The following is a 15,637-nucleotide window of genomic DNA, read 5'->3' as shown; positions in this document are numbered from 1 at the left end:
AACAATTATTTCATAACATTGATGTAAAACAATGCTGTTGATTCATCTTTCACTTAATAATTTCATGTATAAAAAAGAGTTGGTTTAAAAATAGAAATATGGCAAACCATATAAAAATATGCCTTTAATTATTATTGTTTATCTCAATTTTTATGTATTTAACCAAACTATTTGTCTACTGTCGGCCTCGTGGTGTAGTGGTCAACATGTTTGCCTACCACGCAAGAGGTCTCGTTTTCGATTCCCGACATGGTTGATGTGAAATATTTATTTTAACAGGTGTTTTTACATTAGAATATTATTTCATAGTCCCTGGACTGGCACCTGAAGCGTAAGACTGATCATCTTACCTTCATGTAACAAAAATGATCAAGATACGCTGCGATTGGGGTGCCAATGCAGTGCCCTATGCACCATTAGGTGTTGAATGATAATTTGACTACATATAATAAGTGTAACATAAATAATGCATACACATAGATATTTATAACTTACATTCATTCATTTAGTAATCCAGATAGATCAAAACTTCCTATGTATTTTATTATTGATTTGTAGGGTATAATTTTATCACTCATATTTATTAAAATGCTCCATCAAAAATACATTGCTTTGCTTTACAATGTACCTGAAATAATTAAACTTTTTTTATAATACGGTTAAATATCTAACTAGTATTGGGAAAAAAACAAAAATTTAGAAGAATTCCCTCTCTAATTATTTATTGTAATTAATATGTTTAATATTCCCACTTTTCTTTGATCTGATGATGATATTTCTTCAATAGGTGCCCAGGCAACAACACAACAATAGTAATAATGTTGTTTGAAATTTTTGAGGCTTCAAATAAGAATAACAAAGGTCATAAAGATTCAATCATAATAAACAAATAATTAGGTATCCATTTTTAAAGACTGTTTAAATAATTTTATTTGATTTTAATTTTATTCAGAAAAAAAAATGTTTTTTCTGGTGAAAACGATGACTATGAAACATTTCTTTTGTTTTTAATGCTTTAAATAATTTACATTTGTTTTATAGTGCTTGAAATTACATGACTAAATGCAATAAATACTCTTCCTCTATATTAAGAATTCTCATAATATATATTCATATGATTTTTAGCCCCCTGAAAAATGTTCCTCTATGATTTCAATTTGATTTGATTATTTTATTCTTAATAAAATATCATTTCTTTTGAAAGAAAACTACTCAGGTTTTGCATGGTTTTTGTTTGCATTACTCAGGTTTTTTTTGTATTTTTATATTCTTATCTGTTAAAATTATTACCCTGAGGCTAAGAATTGCAAAAGTTTAACTAGAAAACTCACATTTTTTTTAATGTATTGTTTATATTTACTCTTTTATTAGTTTTGAGGTTTGATGTTAAATTAAACTTAAATTTTCCATCTCTGTAGAGATTGTAGATAGACCTGTGTTATTTAAAAAATCTTATCTTTTGTAATTGGTCAATTAATAGTCTTCCAAAGACAGTAATATTGTTAAGAAGGTACTACAAATGTAAACATGTATTTTTCTCCTTAGAATTATTTGATTACACTAGTAAAATGTACTAATGATTCTATGTTTTTTTTCTCTTTTTTTTGTTAAACAAGCTTAAATGACAATATATAAGTATTTCTTGTCAAAATTATATTTTAAAACAATTATTCATCATAAGAGTAACATGTACTCGTTACAACATCTAGATACTCATAACCTTTTCATCACAAAAAATATGTGTATTAATTACATTTTCATCACAAGATATATTTCATCACAAAAATTATGTGTATTAATTACATTTTCATCACAAGATATATTTCATCACAAAAATTATGTGTATTAATTACATTTTCATCACAAGATATTAATTACATTTCATCACAAAAATTACGTGTATTAATTACATTTTCATCACAAGATATATACTATTTATCTTTTCATCATGTGTAACATGTACTCTTTACCTTTTCATTGCTTGCACATGGATTTGTAAATAATTTTGTGCAACGTGTAAGTAAGTTTCATAATACTTCAGATGATTAAAAAAGAATTTAAAAAACTTATACAAACATTAAAGAAAGATTATGGGCAACCCATAAACCATAGAAAACAGCAACTGCACAAACTTTTGCTATTTCATAATGGATGTTTAAATTTAGGCGGATTCTTTTGACTTTTTATTACAAGTACATGCCTTTATATTTTTTTTATTTCTCCAGTAATAATTCAGATGATTAAAAAAGAATTTTAAAAACTTATACAAACATTAAAGAAAGATTATGGGCAACCCATAAACCATAGAAAACAGCAACTGCACAAACTTTTGCTATTTCATAATGGATGTTTAAATTTAGGCAGATTCTTTTGACTTTTTATTACAAGTACATGCCTTTATATTTTTTTTATTTCTCCAGTAATAATTCAGATGATTAAAAAAGAATTTAAAAAACTTATACAAACATTAAAGAAAGATTATGGGCAACCCATAAACCATAGAAAACAGCAACTGCACAAACTTTTGCTATTTCATAATGGATGTTTAAATTTAGGCAGATTCTTTTGACTTTTTATTACAAGTACATGCCTTTATATTTTTTTTATTTCTCCAGTAATAATTTTTGTTTATATTTATCATGTTCATAATATTATTTTGTACTGTTATTATTTTAATGAAAAATAAAATACAAACTTTTATTTATAGTGTTTTCTTTCTTTCTTCCTTTTTATTGCAGGTACATTATTAAATTAAATAAAAATATACGAATAAAAGCAAATTATAAGAATGAGGAAGTTCAGTGTTACAGGAAATTGGATATAAAAAATGTTTTCTTCCACGCTGAAAAATAAGAGCATTTAATTGTACGGTTACAAAAATGCATGAAAAAATTAATAAAAACGGTTTTAATGAAAATAAACTACTTTAAACGTCACAAGTTCTAGTGAACAATAACCAATAAATTATAGCGTTGGTATGTATAGATTTCCGGTTTCTGGGTAGCCATTTTTTTCAACGTTTATTGTATTTTGACAACTACATGGTTCTACTTACCTTGCCTTTTAAATGGTAGCACAGCTCACCGACCACAACACGTGACGATAAAGGCGAAGTAATTATAAAACTTTAAAAAATCAGCGATGATAATACGATGCAGACATAAATATAAAAAAAAAAAATTCTTAGTTTGATAGTTTATTAACAAATAAAAAAAGATTAAAAAAACACTGGAATTCCTCATTTACAGAAAATAATAAAAACAAAATTATAGAAATAAAAAATACAGTAGTTTTTGCATAAAATCTACCGAAACATATACATCTTTTAATACAGTGAAATCTATCTCGGAACTTGATAATTTGAGTGGATTTTTGCGATTCTAATCATCCACTAATGTGCAAAAAACCAAAGCGGCTTGCAGTTGGCATCACGTCACTTTGACGTCATGCCTGGCATGTAATATCTGTCGTTCGCCCGCCCCTCAGGGCGCGAAATATCTGGTTTTCAGATAATTAAAAACATGCCTATCTTAACGCGAACCCTGGGCCGCAATTATGAACAGCTATCTTCATTGGCATATACTTAGACGGTATAAACTAATATCGATATTTATGTACGAAAGTGTGTATATTTGTATGAAAATCCAAAGTATCTTCGTCGGTAATCGGTAATTGAACATGTTTAAAAAAAATGTAAACATATTATACTTTTCGTACAGAAAACTTAATTTTACTTTGTAGATAAAATTTAAGATAAAAATTAATTCCCATCAAAATATGTACTATGGGCCTCGATTACAATGGAAAGTTAACATTTATCTTCAATTTTATTTACAAAGTAAAATTAAAATTTCTGCATGAAAATCTGAATATACAACATCTTTTTCTTTTAAACATGTTCAATTATAGATTACCGACGAAGATACTTTAAATGTTCATGCAAATATACTCATTTTTGTACCTACACAAATATCGGTTTTTCTTAATAGACAGTCGAAAATAACTATGTTATCTTTCCATTGTAATCGGGGCCCTGGGCCCGTATTGCAATAGGAAGTTAACATCTATCTTCAATTTTATCTACAAAGTAAAATTACGTTTTCTGCATAAAAATACAATATGCATACAATTTTTATTCTAAACATGTTCAATTACAGATTACCGAAGAAGATACTGTAAATTTTTGTACAAATATACCTACTCATTTTCGTACATAAATATCGATTTTACTTTAAATCGTCTTGATGTGTACCGATGACGGTAGCGTTTGTAATCGAGACCTAGCTTGATTTTGCAATAAGATAATGTTCCAGTATATAAATATCTGTCAATGTTGAATTTAGTCTTAAAAAAAATTGGACTCCATGTTGCCTATAAAAGTGTTCATAAATAAATCATAAGTGTGACAGGGAAACGCAAGTCTATTTTTCATAGAGAAAACGTAATGTTACTTTGTAGATAAATGTTAACTTTACGTAAAAGGTAATACGTGAATTAGGAAACATTACTTACGAAAATGGGAATGATGATAATGCTAGTAAAATTATAACATGTATATTCAATAGGCACGACATTATAGTCTGTCATGAAAATCTGTCTGAATTGAGATAGGCGGTATTATTATAGAAAATTTATATTTGAAGCACTTTGTGATTATTCATTAACTTTGTTTTTAACCACTTTTTAAAAAATTAGACAACTTGGAAATCTTAGAAATTAAAAAGCGATTCACAATAAAAATAATCAAATAAACAATATTTATTTTGGTCCACCTATCTAGTTTTAAAGATCGTATCCATCTCACTTCACACTTCCCGTTTTAAAAAAACAACGTGACAAAAAGACTTGACTTATTATCTCCATATGTATCGATGTAATATTTAGTAATCAGTGTTAAAATAAAACACATTAGAATTCACTAGTTAATTATACCTGTGTAGCTTTGAAACTGGCCGGAAAAAAAAAGTGGTTAAAAACAAAGTTATTAGTATTATAACTAAGCGAAATTACAATATTTTTGTCACAAAAATAACCATGTCACCCGACGTTATGCTGCTACTTCTGGTCGAAAAAAACAAATTGGACGCTTTGCGTTGGTTTCGCGGCAGTACCTACAATATTTTTTAGCTACAAATTTTGACGGGGGTAAAATAATTTTAATAAAATGATGCAAATATTTTTTGTTGCACACGGCGCGTACGGTACGGTACACACACCCATGCTTTTTCGGGCGTGCTATTTTAACTATTTTAGTTATATATGAACTGCCGACAAATGTAAAGTAAAACAGCCTCTAGGCTTTCACTAGGGTATGGTGATAAATAGCCACATCGATTGTAACCCGGCTAAACACGGACTTTCTAGCTAGTCGGGGCACGTTCGCAGACACCGGTCGTCCCTGGTTGTATTACTATAAGCTGTGTCTGGATATTTATATGCCAAATGTTTTTCAAAAAAAAAAATTTTTTTTACGTAAATAAAATGAAATCTGCATGAATTCTGAAGTAACTAATTATTTTATAATATAATAATTCGAGCCTTTATTTATCAGCCATATATTATGATGATTGCTAACGTTTGAACCTGAGACACAAAGGTAGTTCTTTTTTAGTTTTTTTAAAACTCATTTTACCCCTACCTGCACCCGATGGTGCATAGAGCACTGCATCAATATACCAAATCCATCGTATCTCGATCATCTCATGATCACACGAAGGTAATGTAATATGTTTTACGTTTTAGGTACTAGTCTTGGGACTGTATAAAATATTGCAATGTAAACCACCTTCAAACAAATATTTTACTAGATTGAGTTTTCCTACTGACATTTCTTGGTGGAACTGCATTTTAATTATAATAATAAAAATACGTTTTACTCAACTTTTATTTAGATTTTTTTACCAGTGACCGGGTTTCGTCGTGACTGACATCGTCAGACTGGTGGGAGACTAAACAAATTTCTATGTTATATACAAGTGCAAAAAGGGGTTGTAAATCATGATTTTATATGATTATGGAAATAAACGAGTTTAAATAATTTTTGTATAAAGTAATAACAATTGTATGAATTTAAGTTTTGTTTGAATGTATATAATAAAAACCGGCAAAAATTATATAATTTATGAAGTTTTATAATAAAAATGTATTTGAATTACATGTATTTAAATTTTATTAAGGCTATAATCGGGTTGTGGTTCCGTGGCTAGTGTTGCGGACTCACGGATCAGAGGTCCGAGGTTCGAACCCCACTCTACCCCAACTTGATTTCCATGTTCTAATAGTGAGTTATTTACAATTCGTTGAAAATGCCCCCAAAATATAAATATTTGCTTAAATAATAAGAACGCAAATATTTCTTTTTGAAAAAAATAACATGGGCCGCTAGTTGGTAGTTCCATCGACAGCTATGTCAGGCCCGGAGGTAATTAAGTGATTCTCTGAAAACAAAAATTCACAGCAGTTAATTCCTATGACAATGTCGGTCAAGACGAAACCCGGTCACTGGTAAATTTTTAAAAATAAAAGTGGAATAAAACTATATACGAATTTTTATTATTGTAATTAAATATTTTACGTCAACCTTGCCAGGAATCGTACCCGCGACCTTAATCATGCTAGGCGAACGCGCCAGCCATGATTAAGGTCATATGTTTTATTAATATAAATTAAAGAAAATCTAACGAATATTAGTGCTTTTAAATAAAGTAGACATTCTAAAATTACTCTAAAAATCTGAACAATAGTAGAATTACTAAAAACTACTGAATATATTAATATATCTGTGCTAAAAACTATGAAAAATTGAATCTAAGGCTGCGAAAGGTTTTTTCAAGTCCATTTAGTTTGAAGAATGAAAGCAGAGAGAACGCGGTTGAAATGATATCTTAGACGAATGTGTGGGAAATCAATGTATGACAGGGTTGCAAATGATAAAATCAAGCGAGAGTGCAAATCTAAGACAGCCATAGTTGAAAAGATTGAGAAAGGGTCACTGAGATGGTTTGGTCACGTTGAACGAATGGATGACGAAAGAATGATAAATCATATATACTTTCATTACGAGAATCAATGAATGTAGGACGAGGACCACCGAGGAAGACGTGGGTTGATCAGATAAACCAAAATCTCAAGTCTGGTCATGTCAAAAGCAGGCACAACCGAAGGGCATGTATGACAAGATGTGTGAATGTGGAAGAATCTATAAATGTTTGTATTATTTATTATGCTTTATTAAGTAAGTTCGTAACTTCTTAAGAACTAGTATAAAATTTTAATAATTTTTAAAATTTAAATAAAAATTTCTTAAGAACCTTTTTTTTTTTAAATATTTAAAATATTTCAATGCTTTCTATTTCTTCAGGTAACCCATTATACAGCTTCAATCCCTTGTACGATGGGTTTTGAGACTGTATTTCTCCTCATTGGTAATCTTATCTTTTTTATCCCATCATTTCACATTGTTGGTGAAATTTAATTTAATATTTTTTATTTAATCTATCCCCTTAATTATTTTATGTATAAAAATTGCTACATTATAGTTTATTTTTGCTTTACTGTGAGCAAGACAATTTTTTATACATTCTTTCTAGAATAAATATTTCTTTTGAGTATAATCCTCAAAGCCTTATTTTGACGAATTTGTATATTTTTAATTTCCCCTTCACTACATAAAACATGAACGGAAGAACAGAAATTTATATATGGCAGGAAAGACGTATGCGGCGATCCATCCTCTCTGCCTACCCCTACGGGGAAATGGCGTGATGGGGCAGTAGAAGTCGAGAATTAATCAAATACCAACAATAAATTACAGTTTTCTTTTAAAACCCTAGGTATCAGTGGTAGTATATGTGATTTTCCACTGCATAATAGGTATTTAATAAAGCGTCATTGAATGAGAAATTCCGAACCATCCGTCTTACGTAAATCCATAATAATACAGTAAATTAAGACGAGTTGGAAAATGCTGGCACGCGGATATTTATTCCATAACATCACGGATAATCTTTGAGCTTCAATGTAGGTCATACCATGAAATTATAATTTGTGCTTATGACATTTTGAACTGAAAAGGCTGTTGGTTGAATATACCTTAGAATATAATATTATGTATCTACATAAACTAATATAGAGAGAAAATAAAGGCATGCTCGTAAAAGACCCATAATTTACTCATTAAATTGTTGACATTTTCGAATTCAATAATGTTTTCCACGATTTATTTACTTTTCAAAGCATAATATCGGACACGTAAATGTCCTCACGTAAATACGAAAGCCAAGTAACTCCTTTAACTCTTTTTCGAAATACTTAATCTTTATTTACAGGCGAGGCGTGAGAAGCACGCTTCGGGGGTGGATTTATAATAACAGCAGCGGTTGGGTTAGGTGACCTTATATAGAAATGTCCGTATAAACGGGGTTGGAGGTCACGAAAGCCAAGATTACTAGACCTGTCATGTCAATCAGGCTCTTCATCTGATTACAGTCCAATCTACGAAAAATAACAAAAGTCCGATTGACTTTATCGAGTTGTAACGCCCGTTCCGGCGCATCCTTTCGTCCAGAGTGGAAAATCGATGGAGTCCCATTGCGCAGGTCCTTAGCAACCTCGATTCAGTCGCTTTGACAACAGCTGGACAGGCTCACGTCGGGACAGCAGTCCTAGGAATATTCACTTCCCATACAAAGTTACCGGCCCGCGAAGCCGAGTGCAACGCTTTATACTGGAGACTATGCAGCGGGAAGGCGCATGGTAAACCCGTGAAAGGTAATTTCTTTCTAATATTCCTTTCGCCTTCCTACACCCGCTGCGCTCCTGTTATCACGCGATGGTACCTGTTACGCAAAAGGTCATGTCAATGGAACCTCGTGACATATGTTTCATGTTTTCCCAAATATCCCGGCTATTAATGTCTTTTTTATTTATCGCAAATAGTTAGAAAGCTAAAAAGTATTAAGTAAAATCAAGCAGGTTACATTACGCTTATTTTTAGAACCCAAACAAAAAAATAATAATGGCTTCGTTTATAAATAGATTTTGAGTGGGCGATTTTAGTGGAACGTGGTAATTTATAAGATGCTTTCATTTTGGAACAAAAGTCATTAAAATATTGTAGGGCTTATATTTTGGCTTTTACCCGAGATATTCAAGAAAAATGATCGTGTTTTGTGACGCAGAAACCCTTATTTTAAATCGCCTACACAACCTTGAGTTTCGTTTTATCTACGGGGCGTGTTTACTTATAAAATATACATTTTATTGGAAAGATTCTTTGTTTTATAACAACATTTTTTGTAAAAAATACCCTTCATACGAAATGGCGTAGTGATAAGGAACACGCACACACCTTAATGTTTAGCACTTATAATTGGTAACACAAACAGGTGTTTCTTTTCTCCTTCCATTATGTTACAATTTTACATAAAATTGTCATCAGCAAACAATATAATATTAAGCGTGCTGGAGTTGCCAATTCCAAAAAAATGTAAACAAGTTCAGGTATGAAGTATTTTCCAGAGAGAGACAGAAGGAGGTTCATGTTCTGATTTTCAAATGTCAGGCGCTTATTGAGACGTTTTGCGTGGGAGTGACAAAAGACAGGATAATAAAATGTACGTTCCTGAAAACAGGATCCCATTGAAATAAATTAGTTTGGAACGGGATTATTGAAGACTGAATAACAAGTAGATATTTATTTACCGTTAGATTTAGGTTGTTTGATTATATTATAAACCTACTTATATGATAATTATTAAAATTATGTCCAAAATAATGCTGTCCTGACGCGGAATATTTTATCTGTTAATCCTGGGCCGATTAAGTATACAATTCTGTGCGTGAAATAGAACCAGAACCCTGGACGAGCGACTCGACGGCTATTATCAATTTCAAAGGTTCACAGTAACATTCCACTATTCCAAAAACCCGTTTCTGAAGTGTAAGACTGATCGCCTCCATGTAACGGATTTTATTTTATAAGGTAACGAGCTGAACCCGGCAATGTATATTTGTAATTGACACAATCAAAAGTTTGAAATTAATTATTGGATTTAGTTAAAATTAGATATGGACATATACATTATTATTTTTGTATTTCGGATTACACAAATTGTAAAAATATGCAGTGACATAGAATTTTGCAAAATAGGTATTTGAACTTTGTTTATCTGTCACTGTCTTATAAATGCCTCCCCAATACTGTGCAAAAAAGACAACCGCAAGTCGGACGTTTCGTTGTCCCATTTTCTGCACCTTAAAACTGAACCGATTTTGTTATTTTTTTTAGACAGAGTAACATAATAAAATTTCCTTTTTCGTTCCTTTTTGCGTTTTTCGAAAATTTTTATCAGACTTGAATAGCGTGCACCCGAAACGAGCAGATAAACCTGGGCTCTTGTAAGGGTTTTTGGATGATAAAACAAATTTTAAAAAAGGGACACGCCGATAGTAAATATCTATAGTGTGCAAAAAAACACTGCTCTAGCGTCATAATACGTTTGCATGAAGAAAAGTCAGACCACGTTCCATTTTTAGATAAAACATTACTTACAAAACTTTGCTTCATATTGCTTTTACGTAACTATAAAAATAGGTTCGGTTTTCTTAAATAAAATCATCGACCTATTGATACAAAGACGCACACTAAGCACTCTTAAATTATGACGCTTTACTCATGCCCAAATGCTCAGTCATACTCAACGCGTATTTAGCCGTTCTCGGGTTTCGGGTTTCGGCGTGAGCCTGACATTTAATTCGAATCCAAAATGCCTGACTGTGACTTGAAAACGTGTAAAAACCGTTCGGATAAACCTAAAAAAGATCATACAACTTTTCGTTTGTAAGAAGGTAGTGTGGTACTTGTTTATAATTAAATTCCATAACTCAAAATAATAAATATTCAAATTTAGAATTATTTTTGCAAATGTCAAACTCTGCTCATTCGACAACAGGGATGCACTTGATGTAGGAATACGATTTTCAAAAATGTATTGAATGTCAGTAAATATAATTTTAGTTCCTTTTACCAAAAAATCCAGTATAAAGAAATAAATAGCTAGAAATTATGGGGAATTTAAGAAAATAATCTGATTGGGATTCATAATAAACGAAAATTGTTTGTAAACATTCAAAATAATATTTTTTTATGTACGAAAAAAAAACGTCCTTCCAATTTTTTCCATTCCAGCATTCTTGACAAATGCAGCCCTGGCGAAAATGAAAAAAAAATTACGCTCCTAACTTTTTTCTATTCAATAAATTGCAGATTTTAAGAGCTATAAATATGCTCACGGCAAAGATCTATATTTCGCTGAAAACCGCACTTAAATCGGTCTAGTAGTTATTCAATCTACCGAGGATATAAATACGACCCCAGTATCTTTGAAGGCTGATTTTAGCAAATAATAGACTATTAGGTACATTTTTTTTGTATTATTACAAAAGCTTAGAGTCTAGCGCTGTTTTTGAAATAACTCAAAAACTAAAGAGTTCCTTTTTTACATTTTTAATTTTCAGTTGAAAGTTCAAGTCTGACTTGCTCGAACTTAAATTCTGCATTTTAATTCAAATCTTTTGTAGCTTCCGTTAATGCTGCAAAGCTGATTATTTTATGCGTAAAAGTACAATTTAAAAAAAAAATCCTGAAAAAACCATCCAAAAATTAAAATAATAATTATTAAAAACCGATCCGGTCGAAGATTTTCAAAAACCCATTAAGAAAATCATAACTCGAAAACAATGCAAAATCGAGGAACATACATGGGGCTGATTCGGATACCCCTAAATATGAGGCATCTACATTTTACCTTTAGGCGTCACTTCTCCTGGATATATCTTCAATTATAGAATTACACAAAATAGATGGAATTATATTTGCTGTTTTTTTTTTGATTCTCAAAAAATATATAATACTACAATATAATACAAAATAAGTTGTTATGTACTTGTTATTTAGAGATTATTCTCAAAAAAGTTGGGAGAGTATCACGAAATATATCGATTTAATTATTTCGGCAGTATATGATATATTCCCGACACATGCGGGCCAAAGGTGTGTGTTATGTTGCATTGCTTGAAAACAAAGGCAGTTAGAATATGTGCCGATGTCTAAGTGTTCTCAATCCAGAATTTATTTGTAGTTTGTTGAGGAGGTTAGTATCTACTATATAGTTTAATATTTTAGAGATAAATTTTATACAACAGATGATCGAAATACACTGCATTTGGGGCAAAAATGCGGTGCCCTATGCACCACTAGGTGCGTAAAGGGAATGACGATGAGATAGTTAGCAATTTTATTGGTAAATATATCTTTTTAAATATTTCATCAGAGAGGGAAAACATTGTCGAGAAAGGAATATGGAAGTCTAGGCAATTGCAAGGCTTATGACTTGTCATTGGCTGGTTTGAGTGGCCAAATTGCACACTGTAAGAGTTTAGGAATATGGCAAATGTTACACAGTGTTTAAAGTGGCCACTTAAACCAGCCAATGACAGGTCATAAGCCTTAATGCCTTGACTTATTTTTCTATTTTGATTTTTTTGTGGACCGTAACAGGCCAGGAGGCCTAATTACAATGGTGAATCACATCACAGAACACCTAGGCTTGAGAAAAATCACATTTTCATTTCGATATTCTGAACCGATCCGTGCGAGAGTCAAGCATCTTAACCACTACACCACGGAGACGTATATATTCCCTTCTCAAAAATGGTTTCCCTCTCCGTGGCGATAGATTTCATTCTTGATAACTCCATAGTCCATAGGGAGTGAAAAACCAAATACTCAAAATATTGTTACAATGGTCTAGATCAGTGGTCCCCAACCCCCGGGCCGCGGAAGGGCCAAAAAAAAATCAAAATTACTTTTGAAAAATCGAACATACCTATAAAATTTATCATAGTGCTGTAATGACTTCAAATTAATCCCTATTGCCATTCCCGACATCCTATCTATGTGAAGCGGGGTTTTCTGCAGTGCTGACTGACAGCAACCAAAACAAAACAAAGAAATGAACTGGACATAATCGAGACATTTCGGGTGTCATAACCTCCTTAATAGGATCCACATCCCCAGTATCCCCACATTTCCCACATCTCCCACATCCCCACATCTCCCACATCTCCCACATCTCCCACATCCCCACATCTCCGACATCTCCCACATCCCCCACATCCCCCACATCTCCCAGATGGAATCATCTCATTTCAATGAAGCAAGCTCAGGGTTCTCATTTATTTAGCATCAAATCAAAACACATAAAATTTCAACATCAAAACTTTTAAGGAAAATAGATAAATAACTTTATTTGATTTTATTTTATTTTATTTACCTATTTATTAACGAACATTGTCCGTGTATACAATTTATAGGATTTAAATATTACAATAAAATAATCAAACATAGGCAAAATGGTGAATGTTACACAGAGTGTAAAGTGGCCACTTAAACCAGCCAATGACAGGTCATAACCCCTGTAAATGCCTTGACTTCCATATTCCCTTATTTAAGGTATTCTTCATCCCTGTTGTAATTTGTTAATAAAAGAATAGTTTAAAACATAAAAAAAGAAGCATTGACAAACATAAGGAACATTAAGATATCAGAATAATATAAAAATACCCATATTAAACTCTGAGCATTCTCAAAATTGTTTTCTCTATCTTGAAAAAAATACTTTCAACCTTCCGTCGAACCTCAAAAATATTGAAAATACACATGAATCCAAAAGAAAATAAAAAAAATATCTGAAACTTAATAATCCTTCATTGTTATATTATATTTTTTCTTCATTTTTCCCACAAACCTCGTGTTTTCTCTACTATTATTTGTCACTATAACTTATGTACCACAGTTGTATATTTTATTATTTTATATTGTACAAATATATTGTTCGTTTTTTAAATAAAATTAGTCAATGTGGCTCCCCCCAGTGGGCTGCGGTAAAATTATGAAACGTTGACCGGTCCGCGGCGACAAAAAGGTTGAGGACCGCTAGTCTAGATGCTCTGATTTTTTTATAAACTTCTTCAGTCAGTATCTTCTTTTTCCTACTAGTCAACAAGCCTCTCAAATAGAAACTTAGCTTGATAAAAAGAATAAAATAAAATTTGATCGAAATGCGCTAATAATTCAAATATGAACTACCCCTAATAATATGCCAATCCGGCTGGTATTCCGAACGCATTTACAGCGTGCTATAACTGTATTTAGTACGTAAAAGCGCTATACCGCGCTGTAATTGCGTTCGTTACAAAAATAGCATAATGAAGTACGGGTAATACGTTCATTTTACTTACCCCGACGATGGCATATCGATTTTACCATCTCACAGGTAATTTTTGTTTTCATTTTCGCCAAGATGTTATTGATTCACAGTTGGTAGAGTTATCATTTTATCCATCTTGCGGTGAAGTGATTTGCGCATTTATCGACCACGCAAAAGATTCCGGGATCGATATTTGCTAAGATACTGATAAAACAAAGATTATGAATCCAACAAGGAAACACATTATTAAAACAGCAATAAAATCACTATGGTTGATGAATACATTTACGTAGGAAACAAAGTAAAACTTAGCAAAGACAACCAGACAGCGGAGTTGGCATAATATTTTATACAAATTTTTCAATTTTAACATATAAAATACGAATTGATTGCGTAGCTATTTGTCCGTGTCCCGGCAGATAATGAATACAATTGGCGCGTTCACCTGCTATACTTGAAATCCTAGATTCGATTCCTGGCAGGGTGGATGGGAAATATTGTTTTTTTTTAATGTGATTTTTCGGTGCAATATTTCACTGTTACTGTACTGGTACCTGCGAAAGAGTGATCACCTCATGTCCTTCTATGTAAAAAAAATAATCAAGATGCGCCACGTATAATATTAGGCAGACAGCAGACAGGGTAGTCTAGGCTTACCCATAGTGCGTAGTTTAAACCTGCGCCGTGCAATCAGGTTCCGTAAATAATCTAATTACAAAAAGGTTTAGTATGTATAGAAAGTTCATTCATCAAAACATATTTTCATTTATTAAAACTTCAAGTATAAAAATATACGCACTGGTCAAAATTTGCACCTTAATTAAAACATATATATTATGTGCATACTAATTTTAGAATAACCGCTGTTTTTAAGTGGGCAAATGAGCTTGTGTATTCCATGGCCGATCAAGAATGTGTAGAGCTCGCTGGGCCGTAAATTCAACCTTTGTTGGAACATTATATTCAATATTTTAATGGAATTTTCTACGAGTATTATTTGACGTGATTAGACTCTCACTTTCCATCCTGGACAGACCAATAAATAAACTAGATAGGTAGTATTATAAAGCGTTACTAGAAGTGGGACCCGATAAAACACCGTTACAACGACTATTTTTCTAATTATGCGGGTAATGTCATCAGAAGATTATATAATTAACAAACAATATCGTCTATTTGTGACGTCTTAGCCCCTGTTTACATAGTATTTACTATACTTGTTAATTTCCGTGTATGAAATTGCAAATTTAAGGTACAGTAAATGACATGTTATTTTCAAGAAATGTATTTACGTTATCATTATCAGTCTATAAATGCATTTAAAAAATGTATATTTAAGTCATGATTATCCTTGTCAAAATGCTGGT

At 31.7% G+C, this 15,637-nt stretch overlaps 1 protein-coding gene across 1 annotated transcript in view; it reads left to right on the top strand.

Moving 5' to 3' along the window:
• The first annotated feature begins 8,617 nt into the window (after nucleotides 1-8,617).
• IA-2 (tyrosine phosphatase IA-2) overlaps nucleotides 8,618-15,637 on the top strand; it is an 87,716-nt gene continuing 80,696 nt past the window's right edge. The window contains exon 1 of the mRNA XM_088238554.1: nucleotides 8,618-8,769. The gene's annotated coding sequence lies outside the window, so the exon portion shown is untranslated. The remainder of the gene's footprint in view (nucleotides 8,770-15,637) is intronic.

This window comes from Micrasema longulum, unplaced genomic scaffold, assembly GCF_059751315.1.
Source record: "Micrasema longulum isolate JH-2025_06_02 unplaced genomic scaffold, ASM5975131v1 h1tg001917l, whole genome shotgun sequence".
NCBI classification, from domain to species: Eukaryota; Metazoa; Arthropoda; class Insecta; order Trichoptera; family Brachycentridae; genus Micrasema; species Micrasema longulum.
Note: the sequence above shows the minus strand (reverse complement) of the source record. Positions and strands in the feature narration are given on the sequence as shown.